At 34.8% G+C, this 27,282-nt stretch overlaps 1 long non-coding RNA gene across 2 annotated transcripts in view; it reads right to left on the bottom strand.

Annotated features, from left to right (window-relative positions):
• Nucleotides 1-4,216: 4,216 nt before the first annotated feature.
• LOC132423992 (uncharacterized) overlaps nucleotides 4,217-27,282 on the bottom strand; it is a 73,842-nt gene continuing 50,776 nt past the window's right edge. For both annotated transcript variants that reach the window (XR_009519152.1, XR_009519153.1), the window contains exon 3: nucleotides 4,217-4,344. This is a non-coding gene — a long non-coding RNA (uncharacterized lncRNA). The remainder of the gene's footprint in view (nucleotides 4,345-27,282) is intronic.

Below are 27,282 nucleotides of genomic sequence, written 5' to 3'. Positions count from 1 at the left end.
CCCATCCACTTCATCCTGTTACATATTTGAGCCCCATAACTGTACCCAAGTGAGTTGGAGACCCCAAATACTCCCAGTGTGAGACAAAAATCTCACTTTCTGTTCAAAACTATTGAACACGCATCCTGTCACTTCCTTTTCTTTTTTACATCTTTATTGGAGTATAATTTATTTATAATGTTGTGTTAGTTTCTACTGTATAAAAAAGTGAATCAGCTATACGTATACATAAATCCCCATAGTCCCTCCTTCTTGCGTCTCCCTCCCACCCTCCCTATCCCAACACTCTAGGTGGTCACAAAGCACTGAGCTGATCTCCCTGTGCTATGTGCCTGCTTCCCACTAGCTATTTTACATTTGGTAGTATATATATGTCCATGCCACTCTCTCACTTCGTCCCAGCTTACCCTTCCCCCTCCCCATGTCCTCAAGTCCATTCTCTATGTCTGCGTCTTTATTCCTGTCCTGTCCCTAGGTTCTTCAGAACATTTTTTTTATAGGTTCCATATATATGCGCTAGCATACAATATTTGTTTTTCTCTTTCTGACTTACTTCACTCTGTATGACAGACTCTAGGTCCTTCCACCTCACTACAAATAACTCAATTTTGTTTCTTTTTATGGCTGAGTAATATTCCATTGCATATATGTGCGACATCTTCTTTATCAATTCACCTACTGATGGACACTTAGGTTGTTTCCATGTCTTGGCTATTGTAAATAGAGCTGCAATGAACATTGTGGTATATGATTCTTTTTGAATTATGGTTTTCTCAGGGTATATGCCCACTAGTGGGATTGCTGGGTCATATGGTAGTTCTAATTTTAATTTTTTACAGAATCTCCATACTGCTCTCCATAGTGGCTGTATCAATTTACATTCCCACCTACAGTGCAAGAGAGTTCCCTTTTCTCCGCACCCGCTCCAGCATTTATTGTTTGCAGATTTTTGGAAGATGGCCATTCTGACTGGTGTGAGGTGATACCTTATTGTTGTTTTCATTTGCATTTCTCTAGTGATTAGTGATGTTGAGCATACTTTCATGTGTTTGTTGGCAATCTGTATATCTTCTTTGGAGACATGTCTATTTAGATCTTCTGTCCATTTTTGGATTCGGTTGTTTGTTTTTGTGACATTGAGCTACATAAACTGCTTGAATATTTTGGAAATTAATCTTCTGTCAATTGCTTCATTTGCAAATATTTTCTCCCATTCTGAGGGTTGTCTTTTCTTGTTTATGGTTTCCTTTGCTGTGCAAAAGCTTTTAAGTTTCATTAGGTCCCATTTGTTTATTTTTGTTTTTATTTCCATTTCTCTAGAAGGTGGGTCAGAAAGGTTCTTGCTATGAATTATGTCATAGAGTGTTCTGCCTGTGTTTTCCTCTAAGAGTTTTACAGTGTCTGGCCTTATATTTAGGACTTTAATCCATTTTGAGTTTATTTTTGTGTATGGTGTTAGGGAGTGTTCTAATTTCATTCTTTTACATGCAGCTGTCCAGTTTTCCCAGCATCACTTATTGAAGAGGCTGTCTTTTCTCCATTGTATATTCTTGCTTCCTTTATCAAAGATAAGGTGACCATATGTTCGTGGGTTTATCTCTGGGCTTTCTATCCTCTTCTATTGATCTATATTTCTGTTCTTGCTGTCACTTCCTTTCATGCTACTTTCTTTTCTGCCATTTGGATGTGAAATTCTGGGAAAGACAATTGTCAAATGACATATTCTATGAGTGTCACATATTAGCAACAATTGAACTTAATATTCCATTTGATAAACAAGCGTTTGCACCATTTGAAAAATAATATACTCTTCATGATTTCTCTCCATTCTGAACATAAAATAGCATCACTACTAATGCTTATATTTATCAATCATTTCTATATGTCACGGTTTCTCCTTGGTGTTTTGCACACATCTTTGCTAGTCTTCCAAACAACAGGAAAGTTACATCTTGTTATGCACATTTTACAGAGGAAAAAATTAACAGAATCACTCTTTCCACAAGTTCCCACCGGTTAGTATTATAAAAATATTGTCTTCAGGAATATTTCACACTGTACAAACATTTTGGAACTGCTTGCTACAAGTAGTATTTTTTAATGGAGAATTAATAGGGATATGTTTATATCACAAAGGAGTATGTATAAGTATATATAGAGATAGTATATCTATCTATCTATCTATCTATCTATTGCAGATTTAGTTCCAGACCATTATAATAAAGCAAATATCACAATAAAGTCACATGAATTGTTTGATTTCCTAGTACATATAAAAGTTATTATGTTCACCCTATTATGTAGTTTATTAAGTGTGCAATAGCATTATGTCTAAGAAAACCATGTGCATACCTAAATTTTAAAATACATTATTGCTGAAAAATGCTAACCATTATCTGGGCCTTCAGTGAGTTGTAGTCTTTTCACTGGTGGAGGGCTTAAAGTATGGTGAAAATTACCAAAATGTGACACAGAGCACAGAGATAGGAAGTGAGCAAATGCCATTGGAAGAAAAATGTGCCAATACACTTGCTCAAAGCAGGATTTCCACAAACCTTCAATTTGTATAAAACACAATATCTGTGAGGCACAATAAAGCAGAATGCAATAAAATGAGGTATACCTGCATATATACTTAATATGTACAATATATGGACTAAATATACACCATGTCTACCAATGTTCCAACAATCTTGTAGCTCTATCACCTAGAAAACAAGTCTCCAAGCACATCGTAGGACTGCAGAATCATATGAAATGTTTTTAAGGTCCAGGTCTGGAATTGGCCTACAGTTTGATGAGCAGAATAATGAACTATTGGAGACACAGTGTTAGGGTCCCTCCACATCCTGTAGACCAGATTCAGGTATATGATGTGGTGAAAACCTAAAACACTGCCTCCCCAATAGTTCATTCTCTTTGTCGCCAAGCTCTTTTATTCTCTCCAAGGACTGAACATACTTGCCAGCTCCCAGAGGAGTCAGTTCTCTCCAGTCCTATCTTGCCAATGCATGTTTCTAAAGACCAAGATCATTGGGATTGTGTAGTAATCTCTCACAGTTCTGGTTACGGCCCATGTTGACCCGATGACCTATCATTTAAAATAAGTTGTTTGCCGGCACATACCTGATACAGGGAGAGAATGTCCTCAGTAAACAGAAAGGAGAAAAGTGGAAGATATACAGTAGTCATTGGTTGATAGAAATACTGAAATTTCAAAGGGTAACTATTATGAAAGTACTTTACTCTGGGATTGGGGGAGATTCTTCCTTTCTCTGAGGAGGAAACTCTTTTATCCATGTCCTCCTAGGCTCCAGGTTCTGGGAAATTATTCCTCGTCCATTAATTTACTTGTCCACATCAGAAATGAGAATTCTTTAGGAGGTGCCTGCCTTTTGATAATGGAAACTTATTGTAGTTAATAAACAGTCATGTTTCTAGGGTAATATATTTCGGTCCAAAACTTAGTAGGCTTCTGCCCTATTTATTTCCAGTCAGTTCCCTATGTTAGAAATCACATCCATGGTTCTTTCTTTGATTAAATCTCAAGAATAATTAATTTCTTATTGTCATCACAATGCTTATCTCTCAACTGAATGGTGTTTACTTAAGATTATCTGGTACAATGGGTAAAAAGACAATACCCCTAAGTTCTCTTTTCCTCAATTCCTTTATTCAGTTGAGTTGTATTCCACACCACAGCTTCAGTCTGTTCTTTTCTCCATAAGAGTTTATCTAACAATGACCATAACATGATAACATAACAAAGTCCTTGTAAGCCCATCCCTTGTTGTTAGAAATCTAATGCTGTAAGGGGTAAAATCTCGTGTTGTCCCTACTTCCTTACCCTTATGCCCATAAACTTACTAATTCTGAACTTATTTTTTTTGTAATAATTTATCAAATGTCATAAAATGCATTCATTTTATCCATCCATGGTTTCCTAATTTTGTAGCAATTAGAAGTAATTATGTAAGCAATTGCATATCTTGGTATTACTAATATTTTCTTACTGTAAAATAGTGATCACCAGCTTCCAAGCCTCTAATACCTGAGTCTTCACCACTTGCACTTACCTCTTCACTCTTGCCACATATTTTCATTTTTTTAAATATATTTTCTGTACTAGCCAGGGCGGAATAGACTATATTGCAAGGACAAATATGTTTCAACATCTCACTGGCTTTTTGTAATCAAAGTTTATTTCTGGTTCATGCCATAGTCCAATATGGTGGTATGGATCTCTGAGTTTTATTCAGCTCCTCTTCTTCAATCGGTGACTCAGGAACCAGCCTGCTTCCATTGTCTAATTATGTCATTTTGTGCATGTAGCCTCCAAAGTCACTATAGGATGGGGAAAGAAAATGAGAGTACCATCTGAATTATTTGTTTAAGGCAGTGCTTGAAAACATCTTCAACATCTCCCACACAAAACTGGTCAGAACTTGGTCACATGACAACAATATATACTCAAGGGAGCCTGAGAATTGTAGTCTTCCTGTGCCCAGGAAGAGGAAGTAGAATGATGAATATATAGTACTCTTTGCCATGTGACTGAGAATGTTTAATTAAAAGCTATGTTTCTTCGTCTGTCTTTATTTGAAGGTTAAAATAAGGAACTCTGCTTCACATAAATTTCCCAATGCTGTCTACTGCCCTATTACATTAATCTATTTTCATTTTGAAACAAACACAATGAAAAAGTTCTAAGAAATAATTATTTTTCTCTTTAAAAATGTTATAAAATTTCCCCTGGCCCTGGGAAATCTGGAGTTGGAGAAAAATGCATTGGCAGAATTCATTTAACTGTCACCTCTTTTGCTCCACCTATAGTTTCCAAGTTGTCTCCTCTTCCTCTCTCCTCCCATCTCTTTTTTGTTTGTTTGTTTTGTTTTGTTTTGTTTGCGGTATGCAGGCCTCTCACTGTTGTGGCTTCTCCCGTTGCAGAGCACAGGCTCCGGATGCACAGCCTCAGCGGCCATGGCTCATGGACCCAGCCGTTCTGTGGCACGTGGGATCTTCCCAGACCAGGGCATGAACCCACGTCCCCTGCATCAGCAGGCGGTCTCTCAACCACTGCGCCACCAGGGAAGCCCCTCCCATCTCTTAATGGTAAAAGATACAGTGTTTCTGGTTTTAGGAGTCACCATATGAGAAGTATCCAGTGCTTTAAAACTCTTTTTCATGGCATGGCACGTATGTAAATTTTTAATATTTTATGATGTACTTAATCATATTATACTGTGTATTGTCCAGGTCACACCAGATTTATTTTTTTAGACACTCTTTGACATGCATTCTGTAGTGGTCCTGACCTACTGACCATTCAGAGAGAATGGTAGTAAGAGGTGAAGAATAACAAGGATAATTCCCAAATTTCTGCTTTAGATAATTGTTATTTGATATAAACACAGATGAAATGAAAAGTTGTCACTGGAACAAGGTCTGAATGTTTATAAATTTAAAAATGAGTGAACTCATCAGCCTTAATAATATAAATAGACCGTATGTGACTATATATCTACCTGTGTGTGCTATAAAACGTGAATATTGATACTTAGAGGAAAAACTATTCCTTTTTGTATGTAGTTAGAAATAACTGAGTATCCTTAATCCAAAGTATTAATATAATCTTCCCTTCTCTTCATTGCAACCTTAAAGCTGAAAATAGCATTGATCTCCACTAAAGAGCTATAATTTTTTGGATAATTTGTACTAGAAACTGCATTAATCTCAATCCAACTGAATGCAGAGCAGTAGATTAACAAGAAGGTCTTTTAAGATATAAATAAGTAAATAAAAACAATTACACTATCAATTTGACATCACAACAAGCATACGTATTTCTTCATTTCAGACATGGAGGGGAGAGTCACTTAAAGGATAAGAATTTATATTAAAATGAAATGATATAGTCAAAAGAATAAAATTAAATTAAACAGCTGTATGGAGGATTTAGGTTAGATACTTCTGTTAGATATTATTTTAGCCTTGTGTTTCAAGAAAATGAGAAACAGAAATTTTTTTTGAATTACTTTATTATAGCTTTCTTTCTCCCTTCTTACAATCTTGACCTCTTATTAAAGATATGTTTCTATTTTATAAGCACACTCTAACAGCAGTTGTTTTCTATCTAACCTGGGGTAAATTTGCTTCATATGAATTTAGGTCTCTGAAATTAACCTTCTCTATAAGTCTTGTGATTATTCAATAAATATTAATTTTAAAAATAGTCATTTAGAATTCCTAGGAAATGTTTGATTTCAAGGACCATTGTAAACATTGGAAGAGACCATATACTATACAGGCAATACCTTAATTTTAATTGGTTTGTGTGTGTGTGTGTGTGTGTGTGTGTATGTGTGTGTGTGTTTAAGGAAGAAAACTGCATAATGAGCATCTCACATGGCCTCCCATGGCTGGACTCAATATTATTGGGCCACAGAAATAAGTACTAAAGTGTAAAGAAAGGGTTTAACTCAGAAGAATATAGACTATAAGAATTAATGGTCCGTGGAGACCTTCAAGTTAGTGGAGAAGTAAGATGTGGAGAACACCTTCCCCCCACAAATACATAAGAAATACATCTACACGTGGAACAACTCAGACAGAACACCAACTGAACACTGGCAGAAGACCTCAGACTTCCCAAAAGGCAAGAAACTCCCCATGTACCTGGGCAGGGCAAAAGAAAAAGGAAAAAACAGAGACACAAGAATAGGGACGGGACCTGCACCAGTGGGAGGGAGCTGTGAAGGAGGAAATGTTTCCACACACTAGGAAGCCCCTTTACTGGCAGAGACTGGGGCTGGTGGAGGGGAAGCTTCGGAGCCACAGAGGAGAGCACAGCAACAAGGGTCCAGAGGGCAAAGCAGAGAGATTCCCACATGGAGGATCAGTGCTGACCAGCACTCACCAGCCTGAAAGACTTGTCTGCTCAACTGTCAGGGCAGGTGGGGGCTGGGAGCCGAGGCTCAGGCTTCGGAGGTCAGATCCCAGGGAGAGGACTGGGGCTGGCTGCGTGAAGACAGCCTGAAGGGGACTAGTGTGCCACAGCTAGTTGGGAGGGAGTCCAGGAAAATGTCTGGAACTGCCTAAGAAGCAAAAGACCATTGTTTTGGGGTGTGTAAGGAGAGGGGATTCAGAGCACCACCTAAACAAGCTCCAGTGAGGGGCGTGAGCCGTGGCTATCTGCGACCACCAGAGACCAGTGGACACCAGAGACCAACATAAAAGGCTAAGGCTGCCTACAGCCACCAAGAAGCCTGTGTGCAAGCACAGGTCACTATCCACAGCACCCCTCACGAGAGCCTGTGCAGCTCACCACAGCCAGGGGCCCATGATTCAGGGACAACTTCCCCAGGAGCACACATGGTGTGTCTCAGGCTGTTGCAACATCATATAGGCCTGTGCTGCCACAGGCTCACCTTGCATTCTATACCCCTCCCTCCCCCTATCCTGAGTGAGCCAGAGCCCCCTAATCAGCTGCAACTTTAACCCACCCTATCTGAGCAAAGAACAGACACCCTCCGGCAACCTACATGCAGAGGCAGGGCCAAATCCAAAGCTTAACCACAGGAACTGTGCCAACAAAGAAAAGAAAGGGAAATTTCTTCCAGCAGCTACAGAGCAGTGGATTAAATCCCCACAATCAACTTGATGTACCCTGCAACTCTGGAATACCTGAAGAGACAAAGAATCATCCCAAAATTGAGGGAGTAGACTTTGTGTGATTTTGTCTGTATAGCTTTGCTTTTACCATTTGTCCTAGGATTCTGTCTGTTTACTTATTTATTTATTTATTCATTTTTAAATATAGTTTTTTTAGCACTTATTATCATTGGTGGATTTGTTTTTTGGTTAGGTTGCTCTCTTCTTTCTTTCTTTTATTTTTAATTTTTAATAATTTTATTATTTTATTTAATAACTATATTTTATTTTCTTCTTTCTTTCTTTCTCTCTTTCTTTCTTTCCTTCTTTCCTTCTTTCTTTATTCTATCTTTCTTTCTTTCTTTTTTTCTCTGTTTTCTTCTGAACTGTGTGGCTGACAGGGTCCTGGTGCTCTGGCCGGGTGTCAGGCCAGTGCCTCTGAGGTGGGAGAGCTGAGGTGAGGACATTTGTCCACCAGAGACCTCCCAGCTCCATGTAATATCCAGCAGTGAAAGTTTTCCCAGAGATCTACATCTCAATGCTAAACCCAGGTCCACTCACAATGAGAAAGCTACAGTGCTGGACATGCTATGCCAAACAACTAGCAAGAAAGGAACACACTAAAACCCATTAGCAGAGAGGCTGACTAAAATCATAAGAAGGAAACAAACACCCCTAAACACAGCACCGAATGGGGTCCTGCCCATCAGAAAGACAAGATCCAGGCTCATCCACCAGAAAAAAGGCACCAATCCCCTCCAAAAGGAAGCCTACACAACTCACTGAACCAACCTTAGCCACTGGGGGAAGGCACCAAAAACAATGGGAACTATGAAACTGTAGCCTGTGAAAAGAAGACCCCAAACACAGTAAGTTAAAAAAAATGAGAGGACAGAAAAATATGCAACAGATGAAGGAGCAATGTAAAAACCCACCGGACTAAAAAACAATGAAGAGGAAATAGGCAGTCTACCTGAAAAAGAATTCAGAATAATGATAGTAAAGATGATCCAAAATCTTGGAAATAGAATGGAGAAAATACAAGAAACGTTTAACAAGGACATAGAAGAGTTAAAGAGCAAACAAACAATGATGAACAACACAATAAATGAAATTAAAAATTCTCTAGAAGGAATCAATAGCAGAATAACTGAAGGAGAAGAACGGATAAGTGACCTGGAAGATAAAATGGTGGAAATAACTACAAAAGAGCAGAATAAAGATAAAGAATGAAAAGGATTGAGGACAGTTTCAGAGACCGCTAAGACAACAGTAAACACACCAACAATTGAATTATAGGGGTGCCAGAAGAAGAAGAGAAAAAGAAATGGAGTTCAAAGATATTTGAAGAGATTATAGTTGAAAATTCCCTAACATGGGAAAGAAAATGGTCAATCAAGTCCAGAAAGCACAAAGAATCCCATACAAGATAAATCCAAGGAGAAACACACCAAGACACATATTAATCAAATTATCAAAAATTAAATACAAACAAAAATATTAAAAGCAGCAGGGGAAAAGCAACAAATAACATACAAGAGAATCCCCATAAGAACAGCTGAACTTTAAGAAGAAATTCTGCAAGCCAGAAGACAGTGGCAAGACATATTTAAAGTGATGAAAGGGAAAAACGTACAAGCAATATTACTCTACCCAGCAAGGATCTCATTCAGATTCGAGTAGAAATCAAAACATTTACAGACAACCAAAAGCTAAAAGAATTCATCACCACCAAACCAGCTTTACAAAAAATGCTAAAGGAACTTCTCTAGACAGGAAACACAAGAGAAGGAAAAGACTTACATTAATAAGCCAAAAACAATTAAGAAAATGGTAATAGGAACACACATAGCAATAACTACCTTAAATGTAAATGTATTAAATGCTCCACCCAAAGACATGGACTGACTGAATGGATACAAAAAGAAGACACATATATATGTGGTCTACAAGAGACCCACTTCTGACCTAAGGACACATACAGAGTGAAAGTGAAGGGGTGGAAAAAGGTATTCCATGCAAATGGAAATCAAAAAAATCTGGAGTAGCAATTCTCATATCAGACAAAATAGACTTAAAAAAAAAGACTATTACAAGACACAAAGAAGGACACTACATAATGATCAATGGATCAATCCAAGAAGAATATATAACAATTATAAATATTTATGCACCCAACATAGAAACACCTCAATACATAAGGCAAATGCCAACAGCCATATAAGGGGAAATTGACAGTAACACAATTATAGTAGATTTTAACACCCCAGTTTCACCAATGGACAGATAATCCAAAATGAAAATAAATAAGGAAACAAGCTTTAAGTGATACATAAAACAAGATGGACTTCATTGTTATTTATAGGACATTCCATCCAAAAAAAACCAGAATACACTTTTTTCTCAAGTACACATAGGACATTGTTCAGGATAGACCATATCTTGGGTCACATATGAAGCCTTGGTAAATTTAAGGAAATTCAAATTGTCTCAAGTATATTTTCTGACCACAACACTATGAGAATAGATATCAATTACAGGAAAAAAATCTGTAAAAATTACAAACACATGGAGGCTAAACAATACACTACTAAATAACCAAGGGATCAGTGAAGAAATCAAAGGGGAGATCAAAAAATACCTAGAAACAAATGACAGTGAAAACATGATGACCCAAAACCTATGGGATGCAGCGAAAGCAGTTCTAAGAGGGAAGTTTATAGCAATAAAATCCTGCCTCAGGAAATAAGAAGCATCTCACATAAACAACCAAAACTTACACCTAAAGAAATTAGAGGAAGAAGAACAGAAAAACCCCAAAGTTAGGAGAAGGAAAGAAATCATAAAGATCAGATCAGGAATAAATGAAAAAGAAATGAAGGAAACAATAGCAAAGATCAATAAAACTAAAAGCTGGTTCTTTGAGAAGATAAATGAAATTGATAAACCATTAGCCAGACTCATCAGGAAAAAATGGGAGAAGACTCAAATCAATAGAATTAGAAATGAAAAGGGAGAAGTAACAACTGACACTGCAGAAATACAAAGGATCATGAGAGATTACTACAAGCAAATATATGCCAATCAAATGGACAACCTGGGGCTTCCCTGGTGGCACAGTGGTTGAGAGTCCACCTGCCGATGCAGGAGACATGGGTTCATGCCCCAGTCCAGGAAGATCCCACATGCCGTGGAGCAGCTAGGCCCATGAGCCTTGGCCATTGAGCCTGCGTGTCCGGAGCCTGTGCTCCTCAACAGGAGAGGCCACAACAGTGAGAGGCCCACGTACTGCAAAAAAAAAAAAAAAAATGTAGACAACCTGGAAGAAATAGACAAATTCTTAGAAATGTACAACCTACCAAGAGTGAACCAGGAGGACACAGAAAATATAAACAGACCAATCACAAAGACTGAAATTGAAACTGTGAGTAAAAATCTTCCAACAAACAAAAGCCCAGGACCACATGGCTTCACAGGCTAATTCTATCAAACATTTAGAGAAGAGCTAACACCTACCCTTCTCAGACTCTTCCAAAATATAGCAGAGGGAGGAACACTCTCAAAACTCATTCTATGAAGCCACCATCACCCTGATACCAAAACCAGACAAAGATGTCACAAAGAAAAAAAATAATAATAAAGGCCAATATCACTGATGAACATAGATGAAAAAATCCTCAACAAAATACTAGCAAATAGAATCCAACAGCACATTAAAAGGATTATACACCATGAACAAGTGGGGTTTATCCCAGGATTGCAAGGATTCTTCAATATACAAATTAATCAATGTAAAAAACTATTAACAAATTGAAGGAGAAAAACCATATGATCATTTCAATAGATGCAGAAAAAGCTTTTGACAAAATTCAACACCAATTTATGGTAAAACCTCTCCAGAAAGTAGGCATAGAGTGGACTTACCTCAAAATAATAAAGGCCATATATGACAAACCCACAGCCAACATCATCCTCAATGGTGAAAAACTGAAACCACTTCCTCTAAGATCAGGAACAAGACAAGTCTGCCCACTCTTGTCACTATTATTCAACATAGTTTTGGAAGTTTTAGCCACAGCAATCAGAGAAGAAAAAGAAGTGAATGAATTCAAATCAGAAAAGAAGAAGTAAAGCTGTCACTCTTTGCAGATGACATGATACTATACATAAAGAATCCTAAAGAGGCTACCAGAAAACTACTAGAGCTAATCAATGAATTTGGTAAAGTAGCAGGATACAAAATTAATGCACAGAAATCTCTTGCATTCCTATATACTAATGATGAAAAATCTGAAAGAGAAATTAAGGAAACACTCTCATTTATCATTACAACAAAAAATAAATAAAACACCTAGGAATAAGCTTACCTAAGGAGACAAAAGTCCTGTATGCAGAAAACCATGAGACACTGATGAAAGAAATTAAAGATGATAGAAACAGATGGAGAGATATACTATGTTCTTGAATTGGAAGGATCAACATTGTAAAAATGACTATACTACCCGAAGCAATCTACAGATTCAAAGCAGTTCCTATCAAACTACCAATGGCATTTTTACAAAGAAATAAAATGAAAGATTTCACAATTTGTATGGAAACACAAAAGACCCTGAATAGCCAAAGCAGGCTTGAGAAAGAAAAACAGAGTTGCAGGAATCAGTCTCCCAGACTTCAGACTATACTACAAAGCTACAGTAATCAAGACAGTATGGTACTGGCACAAAAACAGAAATATAGATCAATTGAACAGGTTTGAAAGCCCAGAGATAAACCCACGCACATATGGTCAACTTATTGTTGATAAAGGAGGTGAGAATATAAAATGGAGAGAAAAGCCTCTTCAACAAGTGGTTCTGGAAAAACTGGACCACTGCATGTTAAAGAATGAAATTAAAATATTCCCTAACACCACACAATAAACTCAAAATGGATCAAAGACCTAAATATAAGGACAGACACTCTAAAACTCTTAGAGGAAAACATAGGCAAAACACTCTATGACATAAATCACATCAAGATCCTTTTTGACACACCTCCTAGAGAAATGGAAATAAAAACAAAAATATACAAATGGGACCTAATGAAACTTAAAACCTTTTGCACAGCAAAGGAAACCTTAAACAACACAAAAAGCCAACCCTCAGAATGGGATAAAATATTTGCAAACGAAGCAACTGACAAAGGATTAATCTCCAAAATTTTCAAGCATCTCAGGCAGCTCAATATCAAAAAAATCAAACAACACATTTCAAAAATGGGCAGAAGACCTAAATAGACATTTCTCCAAAGAAGATATACAGATTTCCAAGAAACACATGAAATCATGCTCAACATCACTAATCATTAGAGAAATACAAATCAAAACTATGATGAGGTATCACCTCACACCAGTCAGAATGGCCATCATCCAAAAATCTAGAAACAATAAATGCTGGAGAGGGTGTGGAGAACAGGGAACCCTCTTGCACTTTTGGTGGAAATGTAAATTGATACAGTACGGAGGTTCCTTAAAAAATTAAAATTAGAACTACCATATGACCCAGCAATCCCACTAGTGGGCATATACCCTGAGAAAACCATAATTCAAAAGAATTCAACAGATGAATGGATTAAGAAGATGTGGCGCAAACATACAATGGAATATTACTCAGCCATAAAAAGAAAGGAAATTCAGTTATTTGTAGTGAGGTGGATGGACCTCACCTCATAGAGTCTGTCATACAGAGTGAAGTAAGTCAGAAAGAGAAAAACAAATACCGCATGCTAACACATATATATGAAATCTATGAAAAAAAAAAGTCATGAAGAACCTAGGGGTAAGACGGGAATAAAAACACAGACCCACTGGAGAATGGACTTGAGGATATGGGGAAGGGGAACGGTAAGCTGTGACAAAGTGAGAGAGTGGCATGGACATATATACACTACCAAACGTAAAACAGATAGCTAGTGGGAAGCAGCCGCATAGCACAAGGAGATCAGCTTGGTGGTTTGTGACCACATAGAGGGGTGGGATAGGGAGGGTGGGAGGGAGGGATACGCAAGAGGGAAGAGATATGGGAACATATATGTATGTATAACTGATTCACTTCATTATAAAGCAGAAACTAATACACCATAGTAAAGCAATTATACTCCAATAAAGATGTTAAAAAAAAAAAAAAAAGTCATGTACCACAATGTTCGTTGCAGCTCTATTTACAATAGCCAAGACATGGTAGCAACTTTAGTATCCATTGACAGATGAATGGCTAAAGATGTGGCACACATATACAATGGTATATTACTCAGCCATAAAAAAAGTGAAATTGAGTTATTTGCAGTGAGGTGGATAGACATAGAGTCTGTCATACAGAATGAAGTAAGTCAGAAAGAGAAAAATAATTACCATAGTTAACCCATATATATGGAATCTAAAAACAAAAAAAGTGGTTCTGAAGAACTTAGGGGCAGGACAGGAATAAAGATGCAGACATAGAGAATGAACTTGAGGACACAGGGAGGGGCATTGGTAAGCTGTGACAAAGTGAGAGAGTAGTATGGACATATATACACTGCCAAATGTAAAATAGATAGCTAGTGGAAAGCAGCCATATAGCACGGGGAGATTAGCTCAGTGCTTTGTGACCACTTAGAGGGGTGGGATATGGAGGGTGGGAGGGAGACACAAGAGGGAGTAAACATGGTGATATGTGTATATGTATAGCTGATTCACTTTGTTATAAAGCAGAAACTAACACACCATTGTAAAGCAATTATACTCCAATAAAGATGTTTTTTAAAAAAAAGGAATTAATGGTAATGAGAGAAATCAATGAATACTTTTGATGAATCTAAATAACTATTAATTATAAAACAAGGTGAATACAATGGATAAAAAATATATACTTAATTGCTTTAACTATCATGTTATTCAAAAGTAGAATAGAGATTTTTAAAATTTATCTTAGAATTTATTAGTAATGCATGTATTTTTAAAGTAACCTCTGAAAGAATGTATACATGTAACTTGCAAATCAATAAAAAAAAGTATGCTAGAATAAAACTCAATCCTATCAATAGATTTCCATTAAGGAGGTAAGAAAGTATTTATGAAAAGAAGAGAAAAGCAAGATAAGTAAAGACACACTCACAGACAAACACACACAAACACACACAAATGGATGGCAAAGAGATTAAAATACATACATAAGCATGATAAGAGTAAATGAATTAAGCACACTAGTGGGTGAAAAAAAGAAAGTTGTAGATTCCAGTATCTAATATGATATCTTTTGTATAAAACTTTTGAATGCAGTACAAATACTATGTTTTTGTTGGATACATATATCTGTAGTACACTTACCAAAACCGAAATGGGTAAGATACCCACCAAATTCAAAAGAGCAATTACACCTAAGAAGGGAAGAAAAAAAATATTTATAGTGTTTTATTTAATTTAATAATAAGTTAAATTTTGGTAATTCTGGGTGATACATACATGAATGTTTATTGTATTTTCTCTATACTTTTCTTTGTGTTTGAATTTTTCACCATTAAAAAAATTGTGTAAGTTAAAATATCGGCTAACCTTATCTAGCTCTTATAGACACCACTCGGTGTCTCCACATCATCTAAGGATCATAGTTCCTTCATTTTGGTTGTTCTGTCACCCTCTTAGTGGGTGGTATTTGTCTACCTCTTCAATGATAGTCTCCCACAGCAAGAAAGAGGAAAGAAAAAAAAAAGAGTTAGAAGCTATCTTTTACAGACATGACACTTCAGTTTCACACGTTATTTTTGTTTATAAACCATCAGCCAGAATTTAGTCATATAATCATACCAATCATACCAGAGGCTGGTAAATATAGTCTTAAGATGGGTGAACATGTGTTCTGGTTAATGCTTAGGGGTTCTAGTACTAATAGGAAACAGAGAAGTATGAAGATTGCCAAACCACAAGTACACTCTTCTATAGAATCACTAATAATACATTGTTTCTAAAAGTATGGGCCATAGACCACTGATTGTTCAAAATCTTTTTTTTTCCTTGGGGGAAGTATAATTTTATGCTGCTAGGTCAGTATATTTTAGCAAAACAGCAGTTTAACAGGAGGACTTCTTTCCTATAATACACACACACACACACACACACACACACACACACACACACACACGAGTTTTAGGTTTAGTGAGAAAAAAATAAATCCCTTGAAGTGCTTGAGGGTTAGGCATGAATACTTTAAAATATTTTTTTTATTTTTATTGAAACATAATTGATTTACAATGTTGTGTTAGTTTCAGGTGTATGGCAAAGTGATTCATATATATATATATATATATATATATATATATATATATTCTTTTTTCAGATTATTTTCCCTTATAGCTTATTACAAAATATTGAGTATAGTTCTCTGTGCTATACAGTAGGCCCTTATGACATGAATACTTCTATCAAGATATTTCATGAATTAAAACAGAGCAATCAAAAATAAAACAAAAAAAATAGCAGCAATAAAAATAAATAAATAAAACAGCAATCATATTATTCCTAAGCACTAAACTGCATGAGGAAGAGTGGGACTAGGGCAAGTTGGTTAAATTCTTCTCCTAAGCAAGTCTCCTTAGTTTAAATAAAAGCAATGCTCCTTAGTATAAATAGGCATCTGGAAGGAAACAAAGTTAGAAAGACCAACTAATATCATTAGGAGGAATGATATTGAAATTTTCAAGATCAGATTATTTTAGTTAACATTATTAAACATGTGAACTGTCTTCCAAAAGTATCTCAGCTGGACAGGGTGTTACAACTTATTACATTATTGCCATTATTTTAAAAACCTGTCTTGATCTTATAAGAGTGATGGGGGCCATAGCAGTTACTCTGACTTCAGGCATCTAAATACAGGGAAAATTCTTATGTTTTCCTCCTCTAATATCCATTACTTATAAGGAATAAGGTACAATTACAAGGTCTTTTGTGGTCCCTGTATCCATAAATTAATAGTAAGATATGACTACCTGCTGAAAGCTATAGGTACCATACTAAAATTTTGATAGTATATTTAAAAAATTTAATTCTCTATTGACATGTTCTGTCTTCAAGAAAAATGTTAAAATGTTAAATGTTAAAAGCAGAAAATCCACAAAAGACACCAGAGAACACTGAAGTCTTTCAAAGCAGTCAAGCTCTGCAATTTCTTGTTAAACTTTTGTGAGGTGAAGTTGGCTGAACACAGATATTTTCCAGAGATGGGGAGTTGGCAGATATGAGGCACACTGGCATTTTACTAATGAAAAAATAAACTGGTTCAAATGATTGGAAAGTATGAAATGTTTGTGTATTATTATCTGTTAATGATGCATGTGGTATAATTGGAAGCTACAAATAACTTTCTTCAATTGCACATGTTAGTAGCTGCTGAGGTTAGAGAGATTTATCCCACTTTAAAATCAGCGTTATAAGAATATGCATTTAAAGAATAATGTGGAAAAGTCAATGTATGTTAAAGACTCGAAAAGTCAAAATTCACATAATTATAACACCGCATTTCTTTCCAAGAATTCTGTGGGAGGAAATGAAAAGTCAAAATTATTTTTATCGCTTTTATCCTAAGTATCGCTTCAGGTACAAGTTAAAGCTTCTCTGCATTTAGTCAATACCATAGAGTCCTTTGCAGTCATTTAAATGCAATTATGCAAAATTGTTATAATAGCTTTAAAAGATATGTATGTGAGAATACAAAAAAAAAACTTAATTTTTTTTTGAAGAAAAGGTATATTATATGTTGGAAAACTGATGACAACTTCAGGCACGTTTTAAAATGTCCTGAAAATGCTAAGATATGTTTCTACATATTTGCCAACTGTAGCAGAACATGTATAACAGATTTTCTTCTATTTCAGACAATTTTAATGCTATATGTGTGTGTGTGTGTGTGTTTTATATATACATTATTATTATTATCATTATCATTATTACTCAGGGAATACATTCCCTGAAAAAATACAGTTGACATTTTAGTTCCCATTCACCCTCAAAGTTAGCTAGGCCTGAATATATAAACATTACTTTGTTTTTGGAAAGCATCAATAATAAAGTCCACCTTTTTTTCCAGTGGATTGGTACTGGCTCTATGAAGCATGAGAATTATCCTTAAATAACATGCTTGTGAGTTTAAATAAATTACAGGACAATGAGACTTAGTTAACCATGATTTTCCTTTCTAGAAAACACAAATCTTCATGGAGGGTGAAAGACTTAGCATTACTCTACAAACGTCTCTCAGTCTAAGGAGAAAAGAATAAATATACATTCATTAAGTGTGCACTTCATTCCAGTCTTTTAGACAATGAGGGAGAAAACACAATCATCAACTTAGCTGGCCAGCCCGACAAATCCACAGGCTTGAAAATGTACCATAACCATGAAAATTATAAAGCCAGGATGCATGGGAAATCTAATGGGTTCAAGGACTCTCCAAGTATTTTCAGAGACCTTATCACCTAAGCTCATTATATCGATATGAAAAATAGAAGAAAAACGCTTGGCTCTTCTTTTTGGAGCTCATTCCAGTCTGAAGGAGAGTGTTCTACCAATTACCACAGTTGGAAAATTTCAAGTTTCTTTGTCTCAAAGTTAAGCAGAACTAAAAAGTTTAACCTTATTTCCATTTCAGAATTAATATTCTCAGAAGGCAAGTGTTCTAGATACATTGATTACTTCTGCTAAGAAGAAATGTAGGGATATAAAGCACGTGAAAAGTTCCAAACAAACTCTGGCTCTAAGCAATAAAAAAAATGGTAAAGGCTCATTTTAAGGAGTAAATTTTTAGAGATTAAGGCTCTAAGGGAGCAAACACATTTTCTATTGTGATATGAACACGTAAGAATGTTCTAATATAATTTTAATTAATTTATCATGTGTCTGTCCTTTACCTCAACTTAGCACTTACTTTGTAAATTTATGTGGAAAGAAAAGAAGATACACGGACCTGCCATAGCTTACCCTGGCATAGTTACTATTTCTATGAGTTTTGATTTCCCAAATATGTAAATTCAAGCCTAGTTTTCAAACTAATTTAACAGTGATGGCTGGTTGTGTTTCTGTAGCTGTTTAGTAAAGATATTGTGTTTCTTATGTTTAAGTCTTATTTAAAAAGAAACCCAAACTTTTAAATATTTGACCTTATTTTTAGCAATAAGCACACACAGAAACCTTCATGAAGCCAAAAATAATTTGACAATTTTATTTCTGAGAAGCCATAGAAATATTAGTTTTGATGACAGGATTTAAGCTTTAATTTACCAAGTGCCCATGCAAAGATATGTGACTTGCAAAATTTGCATTTAGGAAACTAAGATTAGCTTCTTTATAACTGCTGCTGTAATATTAATGTAATAAGAAAGGGAAGAAGGTCAATTGATATTGCAAAAACCAAATCAGCTCAATTTGGGTTGCAGAAAATTCTGTTTTCCTTTGGCTTCTTCATGATAAATATTTTACTCAAGATCAAATTTTCAAAATTCTAATTGGTTAAATAAAAGAAGAAATTGATTCTCATTGACTCCATGGTTGTTATAAATAGAAAACATATTAAAAAGATACCACTAGATTCAGATAATTCACATTCCACTATTTTATTTTTATTATTATTACTGCTATTATCATTACTAAATTCATGAACAGACATTAATATAAGCTCTTATGAAAGGTAAAGTCTTTATACAAGAATATTTTATCCTTTTTAAATTTACCTCTAGGGTAAAATATTGATAATAGAGAATTTCCTGTATATTTATGGTAGTTTTGACATTACAGCAGTAATGAAAGATACACTTCCAAAAGGATTTGGTGTCTACACAGACTGGTTCACACTGAGAAATCTTCATTTCCAAAGAATATTTGATGGGAAAATGAAAAGGCAAACATGATAAACAATCATAAGAGCAATTCTAAAAGATGATGTAGTGAAGTTTAACCAGGGAATATGATTCAGGTTGGTGGTACCTTGGTGTGATCATCATGTTCCAGGATGTAACACTCAGCTTCAATCCTGTGAGTGACTTTTTCTTTGGATGCTGCAAGATTATATCTTGATTTATCCTGTCCTGGATTTCTCTTTCTTTGTCTTCTTTATGGATGACTTTTCCTCTAAGTATCATTTAGATGTTGGACTTCTTTATTCCTTTCCTGAGCCTAATTTCACATTTCAGATTTCCTACCTGGTATTCAAGCCCATCTAGTCAGCTCCTTACTAGACAACTTCATTTTCTGAAAACAAACTAATCAGTAATTCAAAATTGTAAAAATGAATAGGTCTTAGAGAAACAATGATTAGGGGAGATGGAAATTCTTAAGAGAGAGTGGTAAAGAAATGTGTCTTTGAGAGGGGCACTGGATCCAAGGGTCAAAGCTGGTAAGTTAGACATATGGTTTACACTCATAGGAAAATTAGAAGCAGAGAAAAGAGCATAAACAAAATCCCTACAGTAAGAGAGTACATGGTACATCTGAGCCTAGTGAACAAAGAGTAGCATAAGAAGTTGAAAAGGAAGACAGGAGCCAAGATCATAACAGACTTGATAGAGCTTGAAAAATCATTTGATTTTCATTCTAACAGCAATAGAAAGACATTGAAGGGGTTAAAGAATCAAGTGTGACGTGCTGGGCTCATTCATTCATTTATTCATTCATTCAAAAGATATTTGTTACATGCCCACTATGTGTCTGGCACTGTGGTAAGTGCTGGGAATATGATATGAAGGAAACAAACCATTCTTACTCGCAAGAAACTTACCATTTAATGAAGACTGGGTTATTAATCAAATATGAGTATGCAAACCCAAACTGATATTTGTTCTGAAGGAAAAAATAATGTAACAAACTCATTAATGAAAGAACCCATAATATGGTAAAGCTGGTTCAACAATCCTTTGAGGAACAGGAACTTAAATAGTTCATTAGTAAGGGCACCTTGAGATAGTTTTTTTTTTTTCTTTTTTCTTTTTCAAATGAGACATTTGTTTAATGTTCTATAGGACAGTAAACTTTAGTGTTTGGGAATGTTCACATTTCTGTAGCAGGATGTGGTAAACAGATAGTTAATGTTTTCTGTATGTATAATTTATTGTTTCTGAATTTGAAGTGAACATATATTAACATTAATATTTTAATTAAAATATTTTATAAAAATGTTAAACAGATATTTCAAATACTTTGCAAAGAGGAATATGAAGTTACTAGATAAACCGGGCTAATTGTTTTCTTTGTATTGTGCCTAAGAAACACCGAGACTGTAAAAGGAAGCCTGAGAAACCAAGAAGAATCACCAAGAGAACTGAAGAATATAAATATAAAAGCAATAATTCATCTGCCCTTGATGAATAAGAAAATTATTGAAGGTGAAAAGTTTTAGCAGAATTTTAAAGGCTGCTTTTTCACTATGGGTTCTTGATTCATCATAGGAAAAGTAGAACATATGGCATCAGTGTGAATGTTTTGGGGTATATCAGGCTCCATGTCTAATATTTCACATTGATTTCATTTAACAATAGCAAAAGAAAGGGAAAAATAAAGTAATATTATAGAGATCAGAATGGGTCCACTGCTAAGCACCTTTTATTATGGGTACACATTTTATACTTCCAGTGTTTTTTCCTAAAATTCTTATAGAAAGAATCTTCCAGAAACCTAGCCCTCTTTAAATCCAGGTCAGTTGGCGGCTAAGCCAGAATAATCCATAGATACCTCAATAAAATTCCTGCTTCACATCATCCAATAAGAATATATGGCTGACCCAATATTTTATAGAAAATTTAATATCAGTGTGATGTGATAATATATGATCACCCCCAAAATTCCATTATTATCAAATCACCATACCCTTAGGAAATATTAGGTCCTAACAAATTTCATACTAATCATTTACGGGTCCACATGAAAAATATCTACCCACCATTTGGAGGGAGAAGGGACCTTAATTTCCTACAGGTTGCCTCTCTAATACATGGAAGAGAACAAAATCACTAAAAATAAGTTCCCTTAGCAAACTTGTTTCCATTTTGGGCTATGGAATGAGGTTGAGCCCTATTTTCAGTATTTTAAATGTTACGCATATTGGATTCCCTTGGTGGTCCAACTATACTCTACAAAAACAAATAAATAGAAAAACAAACAACCAAAAAAGTGTTATTGGAGGAGTCAGTATAACGGAAGAAATGTCATTTTTATTTATTTTAGAGATTTGTTTTCATTGTAATACTCCTAAACAGGATGGATTTGGAGTTGGTTTCTCTCCCGAAAAATACATATCTGAAATGTTTATCTGAAATGTAGCCAAGTTTCTGAAGATTTGGAAAAGATAGATACTACAAGAAGACAATTTTATTGTTGAAAATGGATGATTGTCATGTTTTCTAGTAAACAAATTAAATCTGGAAACTTTTGCTACCATGTACTGTACTCAGTAGCCATCACAACAGCTTGTGTGTGTACAGTTGTGAAGCACGTTGCAGGCATGGCATTATTCTGATTTGGATCTTGCTGTCTGCTGACTGCTTCATTTTTTAAGAGGGATGGCTTGCATGTGCAATGTACAGTATAATATTTGAATCTGAGCCAATCAAAAAAGCACCAAAATGCTTCCATTACTCAAGAAACCTTCAAGTTCTTCATGGCACATATGAGAAAAGATGAAAGTTCACTTTCTTGGAAAAACAAACACTTCCTATACAAATAAACACAGACATTTATAGCAGTATAAATTGTTTGTGAAAATGATTTTACTTGAAAAGAAACAAAGGATTAAGTTATTGTCATATTAAACATTTGCTACTGTGCATATCTTCTTTTTTGAAATCTCTACCAAGAAACCAAGGCTCAAATATTTGCTGATTTAAGTATTCTATATTTGGACCATTTCCTTTTTGGTCAAATCTTTTAAAGATGTCTTAGGGAGGACATACAAACCAGAAAAGAAGACCACAACAAAATGACAAATCAAAACTATTAGACATAATTTTGTCTAATTTTGATTAGACATAATCAAAACTAAAGATTTATGCCCTCTGTAATATGCTGTTACAAAATGAAAAGATAATCCAAAGACTGGGATGAAATATTTTTAATATTTATCAAATATATTTGACAAAGTGTTTGTATCTGTAATATAAAAAGAGTACTTAAAATTCAATGATAAGGAAACAAACACAGTTTTTAAAAAATAGATGAGATTTTAAATGACAATTCAAGAAAGGTAATATACAAGGAGCAAATAAGCACATGAAAATATGCTCAGCATCATTACTCATCTGAGAAATACAAATCAAAACCTAAATGAGTTAACAGTAAAACACTTAAGATGTCTAAAATTTGAAAGATTGACAACACCAAGTATTAGTAGGGATATGAAAAACTGGATTTTTCATACATTGCTGATGAGAAGATAAAACAGTGTAACTGCTTAGGAAAAACAGTTGGATGGTTTCTTATAAAGTTAAAAATAAAGGTATACAAAACATATAATCCAATTTGAGCTAATTTGAACCTCTTGGAGTTTGACATAAAAGTAGGGATGAGCTCAGTTGACAGATAACTTTGTCTTGCAAGGAGGCAGTAATAGTGAAATCAGAATAACAAGATAAATTGGGAATATTGTTTGGCAGCAACTATTATAGTAGTGGCATTTGCTTAGAAAATTACTTTATGTATTTGTATATAATTATCTTAGTATACTTTTGCCAAAGACTAATGGGATTTATTTATTGGAATAAACAAAAGCAGTTTTATTCCAAAATCTATAACTTGTTTATGATCTTTTCTCGGTTGTTTAATTCTTTGGCCATGATTCTAAGGTTCTAACATCTTTCTTATCTCTCTCATAGAGTAGTTGTAAAAATAAAATGACATAATGGATATGTAAGTGCTTTGGAAATTGTAAAACACTGATTGACTATAAACTATTATATTCAAGCAACTATTAATTTTATCAATTTCACTGTATCATTATTATGGATATTAAAAGGTCTAAAATTATTAAACCTGATTCTTGCCATTTGCTATGATGAATCATTAGTTAATAAAAACCATAATGACTAAATAGATCAATCTGTAGAAATAAAAGAGGAATAGATATTACTCATACGATTATCAAAATATTTGCTTTGATTTTATTTCAGTCACCCTGAAAAATGATTCCATGTAGGGTAAAATTGCAAAATTATTGAAAATTTGTTTTATTTAAGTGCTTTAGGACTTTTTTTTAAAGCCCTGGCTTTTTATTATGTAAATACCTCCCTTGATTGCAAGAGGTAATAATCATTATAACACTGATTTCAAGTTCTATAATATATACCATATGAAAAAACAGGATGTGTCAAAACCAAAATTCTTCTAATAAGTGATTGTTGGATGACTCTTTTGAAATCATGCTTCAATATTTATCCATATGCTTCAGAGAAAAAGAATTGGCACATGCATTAAAATCAGTGGGAGAAGGTTACCTAAATTTAGACATGCTGAACTAAACTTTGTAGCTTGCCAATTGTATTAAATCATAATTAATAAAAATAACAAGAGCTCTGCTTTCATGATTTAAGAAATCTAAATACTCACAAATGTTGAAATAATAAAACGAGATTGAACATGAAATTTTTCTCAATTTATAACAATGAATTGTAAGTGTTCAATTTACACTCAAGTGGAAATTCTTCTATTATATGTGTATTTAATTGAAGTATAATTGATTTACAATTCATGTTAATTTCAGGTGAACAGCATAGAGATTGATTTTTGAGAAATGTAAGTGATCCTGGTTTAGAAACAAAAGCAAGAAAAAGAGGAAATAATCTGAAATAATTGAAGGAATAAAATTTATGAATTAAAAACTATATATTAATATATAAACATGTATATCATATCAATGGCAATACAATTCAATTTAAATAATTGACTTCTTTCTGTGCAAATATCTATAAAATATATCCTTTCTGAAATCATTCTTTGGTAAAAATAAAAGATAACTATAAAAAGAATCCTATGACAATCTAGAGAGGAAATATAAATTTTGTCCAAAAAACAATATTCTTATCGGTATCAGCCATCTCCCTTCCAACATGACATTTGAGAAGCTATGTGAAAACCTTTAGAAGATTTTGAGAAGAAATAGTTTTATACATGACTGCTAGAAAAATTCTGTGTATTCACTGAACAGTTCCCTCTTTCTGTGTGCCAACTAGGTTTCCCAGACTCTCTTACAGTTAGATTTGGGCCATATGGCTGAATTCTGGCCAGCAAGGGGGAGGCGGGGGTAAGGGTGTTGGAAGAAACTTATTCTGGCTCATACAAGCCTCCTATGGAAATGGTCAGTCATCTTCTGCTTTCTGCAGCAAACTAGGAATCTGTTCATAAGACTGAATTACTGATTCAAAGAGATTCAGAATCCCAGGATCACTGCTAGGAGAAAAACAATCAGAGCTGCAATTATGTTGTGATGTTAATGAGAATAAACTTGCTGTATTTGTTTCCTATTGTTACTGTAACAAACTGCCATAAATTTAGTGGTGAAAAAAAAATATATCTAACAGTTCTAGTGGTCAGAAGTCTAAATTGTGCTCACAGAACTGAAGTCAAGATGTTGGCCCATCTGCATTCTTTCTGAAGACTTTAGGGGACAATCCATTCCTTGCTGTTTCAAAAGGCTGCCCACATTTCTTAGTTCACAGCCTCATCACTCCAACCTCTGCTTCTTTCCTCACTTCTTTATGACTCTGACCCTCCCGCCTCCCTCTTATAAGGACTTTCAATTATATTCAGCCTACTAAAATATTCCAGGATAATATCTCCATATCGAATCTTAACTTATCATATCTGAAAATCCCCTTTTGCCATGGTTATATATTCAAGAGGTTTGTGGAATTAGGATGTGGACATCTTGGGGGGCCACTATTCTGCCTACTAAACTTGGATATGTAAACTGCTAAGATTTGGGGGTGTATTTGTTACTGCAGTATAGCCGAGCCTGTCAGGACTAATAAACAAAACAGGTTTTTCTCTAGCAAAATGTTAATGTGAAAACCTCCACAGATATGTAATGTCTCCAATATATCATACATACCCCCCACTCTTTAAACTATTGGAAATAAACTCTTTTATTTGAGAAATGAAGCAAAATTTCCAACTCAAGACTGCAACAGCGGTTTAAATGGACTCTATCAGGCATGAACGTCAAATTTAAGAATTTGTGTGCTATGGCTCCACCAACTGTAATGATTCTGCTTTTGTTTCATTCCCCAAATCAGGAATGTGCTTGCTAGGATACATCCTTCTGTTCATAGTTTACGCTCAATTTTTTTTGTTTTGACAACTATTAAAAAACAAACTAAGCTGGTGCTTACCTGTACCCATTATTGCTAAATCTAGTTCAGCATTTCACAAGGTTGGGACATACTACTTGAAGAATTTTTATTTGTTTGTTTTTGGCACTACGCTGGCCTGTCACTGCTGTGGCCTCTCCCGTTGCAGAGCACAGGCTCCGGACGTGCAGGCCCAGTGGCCATGGCCCACGGGCCCAGCCACTCCGTGGCACGTGGGATCCTCGCAGACCGGGGCACGAACCCACATCCCCTGCATTGGCAGACGGACTCCCAACCACTGCACCACCAAGGAAGCTCTTGAAGAATTTTGAAATTAATTTTTTTTTGTGGGAATGTATATTAGTGCAACCGCTATGGAACACAATGTGGAGGTTCCTTAAAAAACTAAAAATAAAACTACCATATGATCCAGCAAACCCACTGCTGGACATATATCTGGAAAAGACAAAAACTCTAATTCAGAAAGATACACACATCCCAAAGTTCATAGCCACACTATTTACAGTAGCCAAGACATGGAAGCAGCCTAATATCTGATAGGGGAACAGATAAATAAGATGTGGTGTGTGTATATATATATATATATATATATACACACACATATATACACATGTGTGTGTATATATACATATACATATATATATATATATATATATATATGAATAGTACTCAGCCATAAAATGAATGAAATATTGCCATTTGCAGCTACATGGATGGACTTAGAGATTATCATCCTAAATGAAGTAAGTCAGAAAGAGAAAGACAAATATCATATGATATTGCTTATATGTGGAATCTAAAAAAAATGATATAAAAGAACTCATTTACAAAAACGGAAATGTACTCATAGACATAGAAAACAAACTTATGGTTACTAAAGGGGAAAGCTTGGGGGGGTGGCAGACGGAATAAATTAAGAATATAGGATTAGCAGATACACACTACCATATACAAAATAGATAAACAACAAGGATTTTACTGTATAGCACAGAGAACTATATTCAACAATTCATAATGGAAAAGAATCTAATATATATATATATATATATATATATATATATATATATAAATAACTGAATCACTTTTCTGTACACCTGAAACTAACACAATATTATAAATCAACTATTCTTCAATAAAAAAATATAAAATTATATTTTTCCTCACAGTGTTACATGAAGTAACATAAGGGCTGTCTCTTTATCAAAGAACCTGAGTAATAATATTCTGCATTTCTAAATCCTGTGGTATGTACACACTACTATATATAAAATGGAT

This window comes from Delphinus delphis, chromosome 4 (genome assembly GCF_949987515.2).
Source record: "Delphinus delphis chromosome 4, mDelDel1.2, whole genome shotgun sequence".
Classification (NCBI taxonomy): domain Eukaryota; kingdom Metazoa; phylum Chordata; class Mammalia; order Artiodactyla; family Delphinidae; genus Delphinus; species Delphinus delphis.
The sequence above is the reverse complement of the archived record's forward strand: the minus strand, read 5'-3'. Positions and strand labels throughout refer to the sequence as shown.